Here is a 15,655-nt window from a genome sequence, read left to right on the forward strand (position 1 = left end):
TTCTTGATGGAGATCACTGATTCGGGAGTATCTCTGAGATGGGAGTATGATCTGCCAAAGCCCCAGCTAGTTTAGCAGAAGAATTTGATGCTCAGGAGGAGCTTCCGCCTCTGTGGAAATTGCACATCTTGACCCAAAGCTGCCTGAACAATTTACCCCTTTACTTCAAAGGGATGTGTCTTTGAGGACTGCATACATCTCTGCCCCATGCCGTGGTCTGTGGAAGGTTAAGTTAGGATAAAAATGAAGATGGCCCACACCAATGTTTGGACACTCCATTTGGTGGTCTCTAGGCCTGGGAGGGATTGGGGGCAGGAGGAGAAGGGGATGACAGAGGATGAGATGGCTGGATGGCATCACCGACTTGATGGGCATGAGTTTGGGTAAACTCCGGGAGTTGGTGATGGATAGGGAGGCCTGGCGTGCTGCGATTCATGGGGTCACAAAGAGTAGGATACAACTGAGTGACTGAACTGAACTGAGGTTTTTTCCTCCATTTGCCTGATACCAAGGTTTTTCTCTCTTTTTAACCTGTTTTTTATTTATATTGCAAGATTATGAGACCTGTCTTCACTCTTAAAGACCAGTCTTTACTTTTATGCCATGAGGAAGCATATGTTTGAGATACCTATTTTAGATAATAAATGGATGACAAATAATACTGGTAAATATATTAGTAAAAAGTAATATACCATCTCATGTGGAAACCTATAACTTCACTTTCTCCACTCTGCACATTGTCTAAATGAGTCACATGCTTTTATTAAATTATTTCAATATCAGTCAAGTTCATCTCACCTAGAGCAGGGGTTCCTTAACTGAGGTCTCTCCAGTGTTAGTACATGCCCTAAAGTTCCGTACACGCCCTAAAGTTCCGTACACGCCCGAAAGTTCCATGCACGTGGCACATATGCAGTTGTGTTTTTTCAGAAAGTGGGTCTGTGACCCTTCAATGTCTCAAAGGGGTATGAAACAAAAAAAAAAAACTAGCTAAGAATCACTGACCTGGAGTAATGAACAGGAAAGCTGCCAAGAATGGGAAACAAAGGAAAATTAGAGACAATTTACAAAAGGTTGAATTCATCTGAAAAATAAAGGCAACTAAAAGAATTTTCTTTTAAGATACATGGAATTTGGCTAAAGCCACAGCAGACTTCCAAAGAAGTTTAACTGCTGAGTATGTGTTTGTGGTCCTGGACACTCCAGGAAACAGTCTTGCAGGAATCATGGAATAAAATGGTTATACACATGAAATAATTCTCTCTCCAAGGACCTTTCCACATCAATCTGTCCATAAGCACAGCTGACTCTGAGCTTATAAGCACATTAATCACAAATGACTTAATTCCTTCATTAAGTTTTGGAAATGACAACTAATCCTCTTAGTGGTCATTCCCTTCATTTCCACCTAAAGAGAAATGACATTCCAGAAAAACCAAGTGTTTGAAGCCTTCCCTGGAGGAAGAATGTCTCCACTTATACTTACTGCTGAGGTAGACGGAAAAAAATTACAAAAAGAAAAAGCATAGCCTGTAAATAAGTTCCATTTTAAATACACAAAAAATGAAAGCAAAGTTGATTCCTCAACAAATAAAAGAATGGGAGGCAGATGTAGAGAATAATAATATACTTGAGATTTCAGTCCAGATTTTGAGTGACTTTCTGATGTGCACTCACTCTCTCTTTCCATGAACATACACAGAATTACTATCATTTACAGAGGATTATAAATCTTCCCCCAAACCTATTAATCCAACCACTTCAGAGGTTTAGTTTGGCACGATCGACAGTCTGCAGCCCGTGTGCACTTTTGGTAATTAAGAATGAGGAATAACGATGACAAACGACAGCCCAGCTGTACCGTGATGAATAAGAACTTTCTCGTGCGTACAACCAGGCGCTGGCATGTGTGGCTCAGGTGACTATGAAAAGCTCATGACTTTATGAAACCAAATACAGAGACTTCCTTTCTGAGTCCCACACATTCCAATAGAGACATACATAAGCACTTTTGCACAATTTAAACTTGGAGCTATCCGTGCAGTAATATTGACTGAAACACTATGCATCATTTAAGCTCAAAAAGGAAAAAAAAATATAGCCTTGTTTTTCTTGGGATGGTAGAAGGACCACAAGGAACTTTCTAACTGTGTGGCTTCACGGCTTGAAATCCATTTTGGAACGACGCAGGCTGTAAATGAATAAAGCAAGCTGTGTGACCTTGGGTTGGTTACTTTCAACTCCCCAAGCTTCAGATTCTTGCCCAAGTCTATAAACTGCAGACAAATCCACACTCCCTGCCCTTTCAGCATTAGCCGGTTGATTTCTGCTCTGACCTAGAGCCAGACTAGTGTCTAGAGCCCCAGGGGCTCGGGAAGCCCTCAGAGCCCAGCCTCTCACGAATACTCTAGTCTGCTAAGGAACCTTACATTTCATAATTACACACACTACCGCCCCTACAGGTCTCGCTTGCTGCTGAAAATGGAAGGCGTGAAAACCTTCTGGAGAAACAATAAGAGATGCCCAGTACAAAGAATTCAAGTGCAAAAACGGTCTCAACCGGGCTTTGGCCCAAGAAAGTAACTAGCTTCTCATTGGTCCAAACTCAAACATACAATCCTAAGGCCAGGGAACTAGACTTCAGCTGTGTCCAAGTTAGTCTCACTGCTGTTTTTCTCACTAAAATGCTGGACTTCTAGAAAGCAAGACCTGCGTGTGTGTGTGCGCGCGCACATGCCTATCCATACAGTACAAAGCAAGGAGCAGCTTAACAACTGATTGAACGGATAATGAACTGCAAAAAAAGAAATGATGTCAGCACTAAATATCAGATCATTTAACTTTTATCATCAATCATTTCTGATGCTGAAGCTCTAAAAACTCTGGCCACCTGATGCAAAGAGCCACCTCATTAGAAAAGACCTTGATGCTGGGAAAGATTGAAGGCAAAAGGAGAAGGGGACGACAGAGGATGAGATGGTTGTATGGCATCACCAACTCAATGGACATGAGACTCAGCAAACCCCAGGAGATGAAAAAGGACAGGGAGGCCTAGTGTGCTACAGTCCATGGGATCGCAGAGAGTCAGACATGACTGAGCAACTGAACAACAACAAATCTCAGATATATACACAAGTATATAAATAAAAAGAAAACTATAACAAATTCCTCTGTCCACCTCACCGAGCTACACCAAGTCACGAACTGATGACCAATCTTAGTTCATCCATATCCCCAGATTGTTTTGAAGAGGATTCTAGGCTAAGGATTGTACGTACAGGTCTTTAAGTAGCTTTAGGGGATTAAATTTTGCTTAACTCTAGAATTCTAGATACTAGTATCTCGAGAGTAAAAATAAACATACACTATTGCACCAAGATCAGCAGAATTCACCACTGCATGGTCAAGAAGTAAAAATCAAACCATCCCCCTAAACTGCTACGGGTCATTGTGTGCATCAGTGCCAAGTCACTTCAGTCGTGTCCAAGATTCTGTGTGATCCCATAAACTGTAGCCTGCCAGGCTACTCTGTCCATGGGATTTCCCAGACAGGAATACTGGAGTGGGTTGCCATGCCCTCCTCCAGGAGATCTTCCTGACCCAGGGATCAAACCCATGTCTCTAAGGTCGCCTACACTGGCAGGAGGGCTCTTTACCACTAGCACCCCTTGGGAAGCTCCGCTATGGATCAGGGGGTACTTACAATATGGATATGATTAAGATATCCTCCCCCAAAAGAGATAATAATTTTACAAATATCTTCATGAAAAGAAACAATGACCTTGAGACATGTCATGGGAGGAGGAAAACAGTGTTAATACCAGATGGAAAGCTCACTGAGGAATACTGACGAAAGGCTGCAGGGATTTCATCAAAGTTTGCAATAAGAAGGCTTCTTGGAGAAAAATCCAGATTAAGCAGAGGGAGGAGCATATCTGAGGAAGGTCAGGCTGAGACAAGAAGTGGGGGTTGACCAGATGCAGAGGGAGGGGGGCAGGAGAGACTTGGCAGCACCTTGATCCTTGAGGACACGGGGGGCCCCAAAGTCCCGACTCCATAGAACTTAAGGGTGAAAACAAACACGCCTAACAAAGCTGGCGCCTGCCTTCTGGGGTCACTCTCAAGGAGAAATCAACCAACCAGAAAGTTAAAACAGAGAGATTCTGAGGGACATTTCATCCTGTGCCAAATTCATCCTGTGACATCAGAAGCCACGGCTTACCCTGTACTGACCACACCCCTCCTCCAATCCTTGGCAGAACGAGCCCTGCACTTTCAGTAGGGCTGACCACAGGGCACTTCCCCTCTTGAATGGGGAAGACATTTTCCAAGCAAAAGAGGAAGGGCTCTGAATCCCGACGACAGAGAACATCCTTACAGACGAGACAGGAATTCACCCTCACAGCTGCCCTCCAAGTTCCTCACCGTGGCCGGTCAAAGATTCCCAGCGAACAGAAAAGCTGAGCCGGCCATCCTGAGAAAGCCCTGTTGGCAAGGCTGGCCTCTGGTTGGCATCTAGAAACCTGGCAAATTAACAGTTCTCTACATTGCTATAAAACATTCCCGAGGGAATCCCCTGGCTGTCCAGTGGTTAGGGCTCCACACTCTTACTGCTGAGAGCCCAGGTTTGAGCCCTGGTCGGGCAACTAACATCCCACAAGCTGCGAGGTGCACCACCCCGCCCCCGCCCCCGCCAAATTCCTGAAATGATGCAGCCAAAAGAAAAAAAATTCCAAAATGGCCAGGATGGCCCACCATGCCTCAACTGTCTACACATAAATATGCATAGGCAGGAGTGATGCAGAACACTGGCTTTTCTCCCGGGAGTCTTGGTACCCGCTTGGCAAAGGATGTAGACGTGACTACCTCCCGACAGGCCCCAAGTCTCTAAGGCGCATCCCTGAACAGACACATTCTATGCTTGTGGCTGCATTTTCAGGGCTGGGGGTCTGCTGTGTGTGACCCCTCTGGGAGGTGAGGCGACACGGAGGATTCCATGTGATTCTTCCAGATGCCTCTGGTGTCATCTTCTCCACTGTACGTCCTTACTGCATCACTGTGAGTACAACCACAAGCTGCGTGCCGTGAGTCCCTCCAGCAAATCCCCAGGCACAGGGATGGTTTTAAAGACCCAGGACACACCCAGGGAGGCAGGCGCTAGACTTAATGGGAAGGCCTCGATTTGGAGGCCCGCCCCCCATGGCAGCCTGCTTCCTTAAGCAGTCTACCCACTGTGACCTGTAGTCCCAGAGAAACTGGAGGAGGATCAGAAGTCTGGCAGAAAGACAACAGTTATGCCCCGGGAAATCATGAGCTATGACTGTCAACCGTTCGTTTAGCCATTTCCTGGCTACCATTCATTATCAGTTGGGTAAGATGTCACCATTTGCCATTCTAAAGATGCAGAAGCTGAGACACCAGCATGCGGTCAGTCATCACTGACTAAATGCAGCAGTGGGTTTCAGAGCAGGCTTAACTTCAAGGAAATGTGGAAGAATTCAAATGCGATAAAAGGGCTTCCTCTGGGAAGTCCTGATGTGGACAGAGTGGCCTTCTTCGATCTGTCTCCTAATTTCCTCCCTGTACCCCCAGAGGCAGAAGTCTGAGCACCAGCACACCTCAAAATAATGCAGAGAGGCTGTCTCTCATTACTGACACAAAACACCTCTCGCTGGGGGTCCCTACTGTCTGTGGCCCACCTGAGCAATCAGTATCTTCAGGAAAGGTCCCCTCAGTGGCTGGCCCCAGGCAGAGGACAGGAACAACCAAGTGTCACTGATGAAATAAAGTATGAATCCTTACCTACCCACACCCTGCCCCCACCTCGGTTCCTCAGCAGAAGCAGAGAAAGTAGGTCACCAGCAAAAGAGGAGAAAGACTGAACCTGAAGAAATGCTCTGGACCCTAGTTCTTCCGGGATCATCCTGTAGCTCTGGCTTTCCCTATGGTTCTAGGTTCTTGACCTGGGAGTCTCCAAAATTCCTAAAACTGTATATATGTCTCTCTGTGTATAGATACTATACTACTTTCTGGGAAAAGGACCCAAAGCTTTCCTTGAATTTTCCAAGTGGGTCTTAATGTAATATGCCTTCAAAACTACTTCTCTAGATAGAGGGAAAGGATGTCAGAGACATGAGTAGACTTTAAGATGCCAACTGGCTGCCTCAAGGTAGACGAGAGGCCCCTAGTGCTGGGAGACATATGCAGTCGTGAATGCAAGGAAGAATGGGTACATGATACTGGAGACCAAGCCCTAGGAAATCAATCACCTGGCAAAAAAGACCTTATGTGAGATTTGAGAAGAAAGTCACTTCTGGTTTCTACTTTGGTCCAAGATGAGAAAACTAAAGGAGAAAGTTAAAGAAGGTCTAGTCATAAAATTCTGGGAAGAGACCAACAGGTTCCGATCTGGGTGACTTCAAAGTACCAGTTTCTACCTAAAGCTACATTGACCAGACCCACTTGTTCTGTTTTCGTAAGGACTGGGCCCAAGGAGCAGCTGGACTCAGGGACACGCAGGGACTACCTGAAATTACCAAAACATAAATTGAGCCAAATCAAAGCTAATGAATAAACGACCTGGGAATTCATCAAACTGCCAGCACTTTACACTACATATTTTCTCACACCACCCCAAGATGACTTGGCTGCAACCAAAATGTCACCAAGTCAACATAAGTAAAAAGGGACTTACTCCAGATCTGCTGGTTCTGAGCATCAGAGTATCACAGCCCTGCTGGTTAGTGGCCCTGAACACGAAGCCTTCCACTGGAAGCGATTTAAAACAGGAGGAGCAGCAGCAGAGTAGAAGACGGGACAGCTCCGCCTCCTGAGCCAGCCAGTCCTCAGTTCAAACCCCAGTGCTGCCATTGCCCGTAAGTCACAAGTGAACCCTGAGTAAACCCTGGTGATGACAATGGGTCCAGGTGGGTTCCGCAGTTCTAACCATGGACCCCTCGGGTGGCAGGTGTTGATAACGGGGGAGGCTGTGCATGCATGGGGATGGTGTGGGGGTGGTGGTTGGGAAACAGGTATGGGAAACCTTTGATACCTTCCTCTCAATTTGATGGCAATGAAGAGGAGGAAGAGAATGACCTCCAGGGCTTACCTAGAGCTTTTATCAGCAGTGAAGATGAGAGGCCTGACCCTGTCCGCTGGGGTGTATGTCACAGGAAAGCCATCTTAGGGGTGGGAAGGAGGTCAGGGAAGAGGAGTCCTTACCTACTGGTCGTAATAGTCATTTACAGAACAATCATCCTGGTTCTCTCAAACTACAAACAAGTCAGCACTAAAAAGAAATGAGCTACCAAGCCATGAAAAGACTTGGGGGAGCCTTAAACACACAGTACTAAGTGAAAGAAACCAATCTGGAAAGGCTCATCCTGTAGGAGTCTAACTACATGACATTCTGAAAAAGGCAGCATCGTGAAAACAATGAAAGATCAGTGATGCTGGGCCGGGGGTGGAGGGTGTAGGGGAGGGAAGGGATGAACAGGCTGAGCACAGGATATCCAGGACCATGAAAACACACCGATGATTATGATGAATAAAGCTTGTAATGTGTTTGGCCAAACCCAAGAAGGTACAGTCCTGACTATTCACTGAAAGCACTGATACTGAAGCTCCAATACTTTGGCCAGCTGATGTGAAGAAGACTCACTGGAAAAGATCCTGATTCTGGGAAAGACTGAAGGCAGGAGAAGGGGACAAAAGAGAATAAGATGGTTGGATGGCATCACTGACGAAATGGACATAAGTTTTGAGCAGTCTCCAAGGGGTGGTGATGGACAGGGGGCCTGGCGTGCTGCAGTCCTGCTGCTGCTAAGTCGCTTCAGTCGTGTCCAACTCTGTGCGACCCCAGAGACGGCAACCCACCAGGCTTCCCGGTCCCTGGGATTTTCCAGGCAAGAACACTGGAGTGGGTTGCCATTTCCTTCTCCAATGCATGAAAGTGAAAAGTGAAAGTGAAGTCGCTCAGTCGTGTCTGACTCCTAGCGACCCCATGGACTGCAGCCTACCAGGCCCCTCCATCCATGGGATTTTCCAGGCAAAAGTACTGGAGTGGGGTGCCATTGCCTTCTCCGGTGCTGCAGTCCATGGGGTCGCAAAGGGTTGGACATGACTGAGTGACTGAACTGACTGAAGAAGGAACACCACCACAAGGGAACCCTGAGTAAACTCTGGTGATAATGATGTGTCCAGGTGGGTTCCTCAGTTCTAACAGATGGACCCCTCAGGTGGCAGGTGTCGACGATGGAGGAAGCTATGCATGCGTCAGGGAGGCTGTGTATGTGTGGGGACGGGGTTGAGGAGGGGGGGACCCCCACGGGTTGAGGTGGGGGGGACGGGTAGGGGATCTCTTTGGACCTTCCTCTCAATTTTGTTATAAACCTAAAACTGTTCTAAAATATGCAAAGTCTGTTCAAAAATACAAATAAGTCACTACAGCTGTTTGACATAAAATGTACAGAGTTATGCATACTTCGTCAGTCAGCTACAGCACAGATGTTAGGAGAAGACTTTGGAGGCAGAAAGACTGTGTTTAAACCCCAGCTCAGCCCCTTGAGCAAGTTACTGAGCCTCGTTTTCTTCATCTGTAAAATAGCTCCCAACATCCTCGCGTAGGTCTCGACTGGATAGATACTTTAGCTTTTCTTCTTTCACGGATGAGAAAATTGACAATGAGGGTCAGTGGGGGGCCCTGAGGCCCCAAAGTCACATACCTGGTGGAGCTAAGATTCCAACCCAAGGAATTTTGCGCTCGAGCCCACTCTGCTGCATTCTGTGATCCCGTCTGCAGACTACTGCAATAAAATGTCATGTCAGGAGCAGAACCTGGTACCAGCACATCATCACCCCTATGTTAATACTGGCTACTGGAATTATTACTGTTCTCCATTTGAGCTTGGGGTTTCACTGGTGACTCAGCTGGTAAAGAATCCACCTGTAATGCAGGAGATCCAGGTTCGATCCTGCAGGAAGACCTCCTGGAGAAGAAAACAGCAACCCGGTCCACTATTCTGGCCTGGAAAATCCCATGGACAGAGGAGCTTGGCAGGCTACAGTTCATGGGGTCACAAGAGACATGACTTCTCAACCAAACCAAATTTGAGCTTGAGAGATACAGAAGAGCCAGGTCTGAAAGCTGGTTTCTTGATTTTACAAAGAAAATTTAAAGGAGGGAGGGGGAGATTTGTCCATGCAAAAGCCAGTAAACACCCCACACTCTGCTGCCCCCTAAGAAAAGGCACTGATGGTGGTTTCTCCAGAGCCCTCCCACACAAACCCAGCACTTGGATCCTTATCTTCCCTTCCAAGACCTCTGGATGATGCTGGGAATATAAATAACAAAAAAGGGAGGTGACCAAAAGGATCAGAATCCTCCTTGCTATTTTTAACTATTTCAACACTGACTGAGTGCAAGCTCCAAGCACTGAGACAAACTCTGAGGACCTGTCTTTGCAGCTCTGCGTCTCCAGAGTCTCTGGCCAAGACTTCCAGATTGGGCCAGACCTCAGCCATCTGCCAGCTTTTCTTCAACTCCTCAGACCTATCTCTACCAGGAACACAGTCTCATGATTAAAAATATTATGGGGCTTCCCTGGTAGTCCAAGAGTTAAGAATGCACTGCCACTCTGGGGCACATGGGTTCGATCCCTGGTCTGGGAAGATCCCACATGCTGAGGAGCAGCTAAGTCCACATGCCACAACTCCCGAGCTCTCACACCCTGGGGCCCGTGCTTCCACGACAAGAGAAGCCACCACAGTGAGAAGCCTGCACATCATGACGAACAGCAGCCCCCATCCACCGCAACCAGAGAACACCCCACGACGAGGAAGACCCAGCACAGCCCAAAGAGATACATACGTAAATCGCAAAAACCTACGGAGTTCTTCCTTCTACTAAATTAAAAACTCATCTTCCGGCAAGTTCCACTCACTTGTACTGGGCATGCTTTCTTACACAAGAGAGAATCATCTCCCCCATCTCCCTCTTCTGTGCTGAAGCTCTTCCATCCTCCTGAGACAGTCCCAGCATCTCATCTCTACTGGACACAAAAATGCTCCAGAAGAAAAGGCCCCCATCTCCCAAATTTTCTCACATCAAGCCATGCTACAGTCCCCTGGGGAAATACTGCCTACCATCTACACAGTTACAACACAGCAGAGACGCCTCATGCTGGAGCCAAAGGAAAAGAACAGAAGACAACGTCATTATTATTTTCCAACTCACCTTAAAGGAAGGAAGAAGCAAGTTTCCTGTGCTTCTAAGGCTCCTTTCTTCAAAAAGAGAAAAATAAATATCGTATATCTGTGCATATATATGGAATCTAGAAAACCAGTACTGATGAACCTATTTACAGGGAAGAAAGAGAGACGCAGACAGAGAAGAGACTTATGGACACGGTGGGGAAGGAGGAGGTGGGACAAATTTAGAAAGTAACGTTGACATATATACGCTGCTGCTGCTGCTAAGTCACTTCAGTCATGTCCAACTCTGTGCGACCCCATAGACGACAGCCCACCAGGCTCCCCCGTCCCTGGGATTCTCCAGGCAAGAACACTGGAGTGGGTTGCCATTTCCTTCTCCAATGCAGGAAAGTGAAACGTGAAAGTGAAGTCGCTCAGTCATGTCCGACTCTTCGCGACCCCGTGGACTGCAGCCCACCAGGCTCCCCCGTCCATGGGATTTTCCCAGCAAGAGTCCTGGAGTGGGGTGCCATATATACAATATCACGTGCAGAATAGGGAGCTGCTGGGAAGCTGCTGTGCAGCACAGGGAGCTCAGCTCAGTGCCCTGTGATGACCTAGTGGGTGGGCTGGTGGGGAGGGAGTGTTCAAGAAGGGAGACATTATATATATATGGTGGCTCAGATGGTAAAGAATCTGCCTGAAACGGAGGATACCCGGGTTCAATCGCTGGGTTGGGAAGATCCTCTGGAGAAGGAAATGGCTACCCACTCCAGTATTATTGCCTGGAAAATCCCATGGACATAGGAGCCTGGCAGGCTATGGTCCATGGGGTTGCAAAGGGTCAGATACGACTGAGCAACTAACACTTTTTTCTCCTCAATATATATTTATATGCAGAAACCAACACAATATTGTAAAGCAATTATCCTCCAATTAAAAAGAATAATAAAGCTTCTTTGTAAACGCTCCAGAAAATGCATTGCCCTGTTGAGAGAAAAAAAAATAAATCCAACAGTAAAGTATGTTTTCACGGCTATGCCAAGGAGGTCAACATTTATGAAAACTGGAAAGAAAAAAAAAAAAAAAAACCTTTGAAAAGTTCTCAAAATAGTCTTGCCACAGAGTTTGACCTCTGCTCTGAGTGATCACAACTCAGGCAGACTCAACTTTCAGAAACTTAAGAGTTTTATTGTTGTTGCTGGGGTTTCAGACATTTCTTTTTCTCGCACATGAAAATGGGTGCTGCCTAGCAACCCAGTGCCAGCAAAGCTAAATCAAGATGCATTTTAGGTTGGGTTCTTTTTGAAAAAGAATCTTTCTCCCATTAAACAACAAGCGTGTGCTAAGACCGGAAGGTTCCTCATACTCTGGGAAAAATGGTTTGCACGCTGCTCACTTGGGTCTCACTGGAGTTAAAGGATGACAAGAGACCAGGAGACGGCCAGGCTGGGTGTGTGGTTTCTGTATCCACAGGAATGGAGGAACGGGCTCCCCATACCCCAACCAGAACTCACATGGCTGCTGCTGGCCTGCAGGTGGGGCCCAAACAGGGAATCCATCCCGCCATCCATCCCACCAGTCACGGACAGACTCTTCTAGCTTTGGGAAAATCCACTGGATGCAAGGTCAGACAGTCAGTCCCAAGGTTAGCAGAAGTGAATCATACCCGCCCCCACCCCCACCCCCATCGGATACCCCTCTCCACGGGATATAATTTAACATCTGGGGATTGCGCTGCACACCTGAGGGGAAACATGTACGCCCGTCTCACCTTTATTACTACTAAATGCTCTGTGATAAACAGCAAGCATGCTCTGTTACTCAGCCCCATCCAACTCTTTGCAACCCATGGACTATAGCCCGCCAGGCTCCTCTCTCTGTCCATGGAATTCTCCAGGCAAGAATACTGGCATGGGTTGCCATTCCATTTCTCAAGGGGATCTTCCCAACCCAGGGACTGAATCTACATCCCCTGCACTGGCAGGCAAATTCTTTACCACAAGCCACCTGGGAGGTTCCTGTGACGGGGATACAGGCTAGTCAAGAACTTTGCAACCCACGTTACAAAAAAAGAAGGCTAAAGGAAGCCTACTGAAGAAACTCATGAACAGGAACGTCACATCAGCCTTTACCACAGCACATGACCATCTCCAACAGCTTCTGTTTTCTCAGCAAGAAAAAAAGACACAGGGATTTCCCTGGTGATCCAGTAGTTGGGACTCCACGCTTTCACTGCCGGGGTCCAGGTTCAATCCCTGGTCAGGGAACTAAGACCTTGCATGCCACACAGCACAATCAAAAAGAAAAAAAATGACACAGGCTGACTCTGAGCCTATTTCAAAGGCAACAATGCTTCTTGTAGCAGAGTTACAGGAATCCTCGTAGAGGAAAAGATTTATGTAAACAAAACATAATTGTCAGCACCTTGAGGTCCCCAGAAATTGTACTGTACACAAGCTAAAACCAGGAAAAAACCACATCACCTACTGTCCCTCAGAATCAATGACCTTGAGAGCAAACCCATCACACTGAAAATCCAACCAAAATCCTTAACGAGATAAATATAACTTAGATTATAACTGTAGTATGATACATACTTTGTGAAGTGATTTTCTTGAGAGTAACTTTATACACTTGATATAAATTGCCACTTTCAATAAGAACATAAAATGAAGCAGACAATAAAAGAAAACCACTGTGATATAGGATTTTTGCTTTTTTTTGATGATCCTCAAAGGCTCTTCTGAATGTTCAAGGGCCCTGGGGGAACAGATCAGGGCAGAGGCATGGAGGGAGTCACATTATAAACATAAATTTCTTTTATGACATTAGAAATATATAAAATAACAGAACATGCTCAACTGAAATAGACCCTATAACTCAGGAGGGTTCTTGACACTTAGTTTAGCTAAGCTCCTCTGAGGATCATCCCCGCCCCAGCTGTGAGCTAACAGAAGATCAGGTATGAGAATGATGACCAAGCCATGGTCAGTGCAGGTGCAGGAGTCCACACCAGCCTTCCCTTCCCTGTCAAGAAGGCTCTGACTTTTCCTCCTGTATGTCCTTCTGTGACACGGGAAACACCCAAAGTAGATCTAGACTAATTACCCACTCCTGAACACTCATGCACTTACGGCCTTAAAAGCTGCTCTCAACAGACATCTTACTCTTGGAGAAAACATGTCTTCCATTAGCCCTCAAGCTTGCCTGTCTCCTGAGAGCAACTGGCATCACTAAATAAAGCCCAACTGCCTGCTGGGCTTTGTTGTTCAGTCGCTAAGTCGTATCCGGCTCTTTGCAACCCAATGGACTGCAGCAGTCCAGGCTTCCCTGTCCTTCTTGAGTTTGCTCAAATCCATGTCCATTGAGTCGGTGATTCCATTCAACCATCTCATCCTCTGCCGCCCCCTTCTCCTCCTGCCTTCAGTCTTTCCCAGAATCAGGGTCTTTTCCAATGCTGGGCTGATCTTGCTAGATATCCAGACAACCACTAAAATCCCACATGTTATAAACTAAACTCAATCTTACTCCTGCCCCAAACACATTCTTCCCTTCTTTCATTAATAACACCAATATTCTCCTGAGATGGAGTACCCAGCATCATTTATAACCCCTTCCTCTGAGGCGCCCCACAAATCCGGCAGCTGGATTTTGTCTCTTCCACCTCACAAACTGATGCTCTCCCCTGGAAATGCCCCATTCCCACCAGCGTTCCATAGACCTCTCACCTGGCCCTTCACTCCTCTGCTTTCATGGCAAACCTTGCTGCCAGATTAAGCAGCTCACTTCAAAACGATGAGAGGCCCTGGTACCTCCAAAATTAAACCCCAAGTCCTATGGTGGCAGTCTCAACCTCCCCACACCTGGTCTGAATCTCTTTCCAATCTCATCTAGTGCCACTCGCCCGCGTTCCAACAAGAGGTGCATTCCCAGAACACACACCGACTCGCTGCTTCTCTGATTACATGATGCCTCATACCTGAAATGCCCCCTTAAAACACCTCCACCTGTTCAAACTCCATGCTACAACCTATTCAAGTCACCTTTTCAGGAAGCCTTCCAGATTCCCCGCAGCTGGACATAAACTCTGCTCATAAACTCCCGGCAGCTTTCTCTCTTCTGTCTGAGCACACTTACCCTCCACCACTTCATTTCTTCTTTTCCCTACAGGATTGTCTTCACTTCTCTCAAATCTCACACTGTGTCTGATGCACAGCAGGCGCTCGTGACAGATGTACTGAATTAATCCTCAACTAGTTGGCCCTCCATGGGTTCCCCATTAGCAGATTCAGTCCACAGCATATCAAAACTATTTAGAAAAAAATTCCAGAAAGTTCCAAAAAGCAAAACTTGCATTTGCCCCACACTGGCAACTATTTACACAGCATTTGCATTGTATTAGGTATTATCAATACAAGTAATCTAGAGATGATGTAAAGAATACAGGAAAATGTGTATAGTGAAGTTGCTCAGTCCGACTCTTTGTGACCCCATGGACTATAGCCCACCAGGCTCCTCCGTCCATGGGATTTTCCAGGCTAAAATACTGGAGTGGGTTGCCATTTCCTTCTCTAGGAGATCTTTACAGCCTAGAGATTGAACCCGGGTCTCCCGCATTGTAGGCAGATGCTTCACCATCTGAGCCACCAGGGAAGTCTCACAGGAAAATGTGCATAGGATATGTGCAAATACTATGCCATTTTATATAAGGGACTAGAAAATCTGTGGATTTTGGTATCTGCAGGGGATCCTGGAACCAACTCCCCACAGATACCAAGGGATCAACTGTATACTTTAAGAACAAAACAAATGCAAAACTCACAAATTCTAAGGTGTAACCCCTATTTGAAAATCCCTGGGAATTTCACAGTACCCTTTCCATCTGGGAAATGCAATTTTCTGGTTTGCAAAGGAAAAAAGACCTTGGTAATATTTTTGGCTCATGAACACTTCTTTTAAAACAACATCTTAATGTATTGAGTGGAAGTGAAGCCAAAACATATGGATTAGGTTTCCTATAAAGTACATATGGATTTTATGAAAACAGCAAAGAGGCTTGGATAAAATGTAATCTCCAAAGATTAACCAGGGGTCCTTTTCCAACTCCAAAATTAATCTGGAGCTTTCTTGCTTTAATTATCTGTTGAAAGTTTCCTTTTCTGACTTAGCAACTTTCCTGGTCAGAGTTAACATATTTCACATTCCTAGGGAAGAAAAATAAGTAACTAAGGACAAGAAAACATTTTCCTTCCATTGTCATTTTGGCCGTTTCATTTCGCTGCTAGTTTCCCCTCTTTCTTGAATTATAATTTTTTTTCCTTCCTCACGAGACTATTCTTTCTCACATTTCCTATCCTTTCTCATTTTTCTCTTTGCTCTCAAACATGAAAAGGAACTATCAACATATCCCTCTTTCACCACATTCAAGACAAACATCAGCCTCTTTAGGTGGAATATGGAG

At 46.1% G+C, this 15,655-nt stretch overlaps 1 protein-coding gene across 17 annotated transcripts in view; it reads right to left on the minus strand.

The window, feature by feature from the left end:
• ARHGAP10 (Rho GTPase activating protein 10) overlaps positions 1-15,655 on the minus strand; it is a 376,372-nt gene that overhangs the window by 93,632 nt on the left and 267,085 nt on the right. Inside the window, exon 19 of one of the 17 annotated variants that reach the window (XR_015144127.1) lies at positions 8,724-8,804. The exons of the other annotated variants lie outside the window; for them this stretch is intronic. The gene's annotated coding sequence lies outside the window, so the exon portion shown is untranslated. The remainder of the gene's footprint in view (positions 1-8,723; positions 8,805-15,655) is intronic. 17 annotated transcript variants of the gene reach the window in all.

The sequence above is a fragment of the Bos grunniens genome, chromosome 17, assembly GCF_055505025.1.
Source record: "Bos grunniens cultivar Pamir isolate PY7600 chromosome 17, Bosgru_T2T1.0, whole genome shotgun sequence".
Lineage (NCBI taxonomy): Eukaryota > Metazoa > Chordata > Mammalia > Artiodactyla > Bovidae > Bos > Bos grunniens.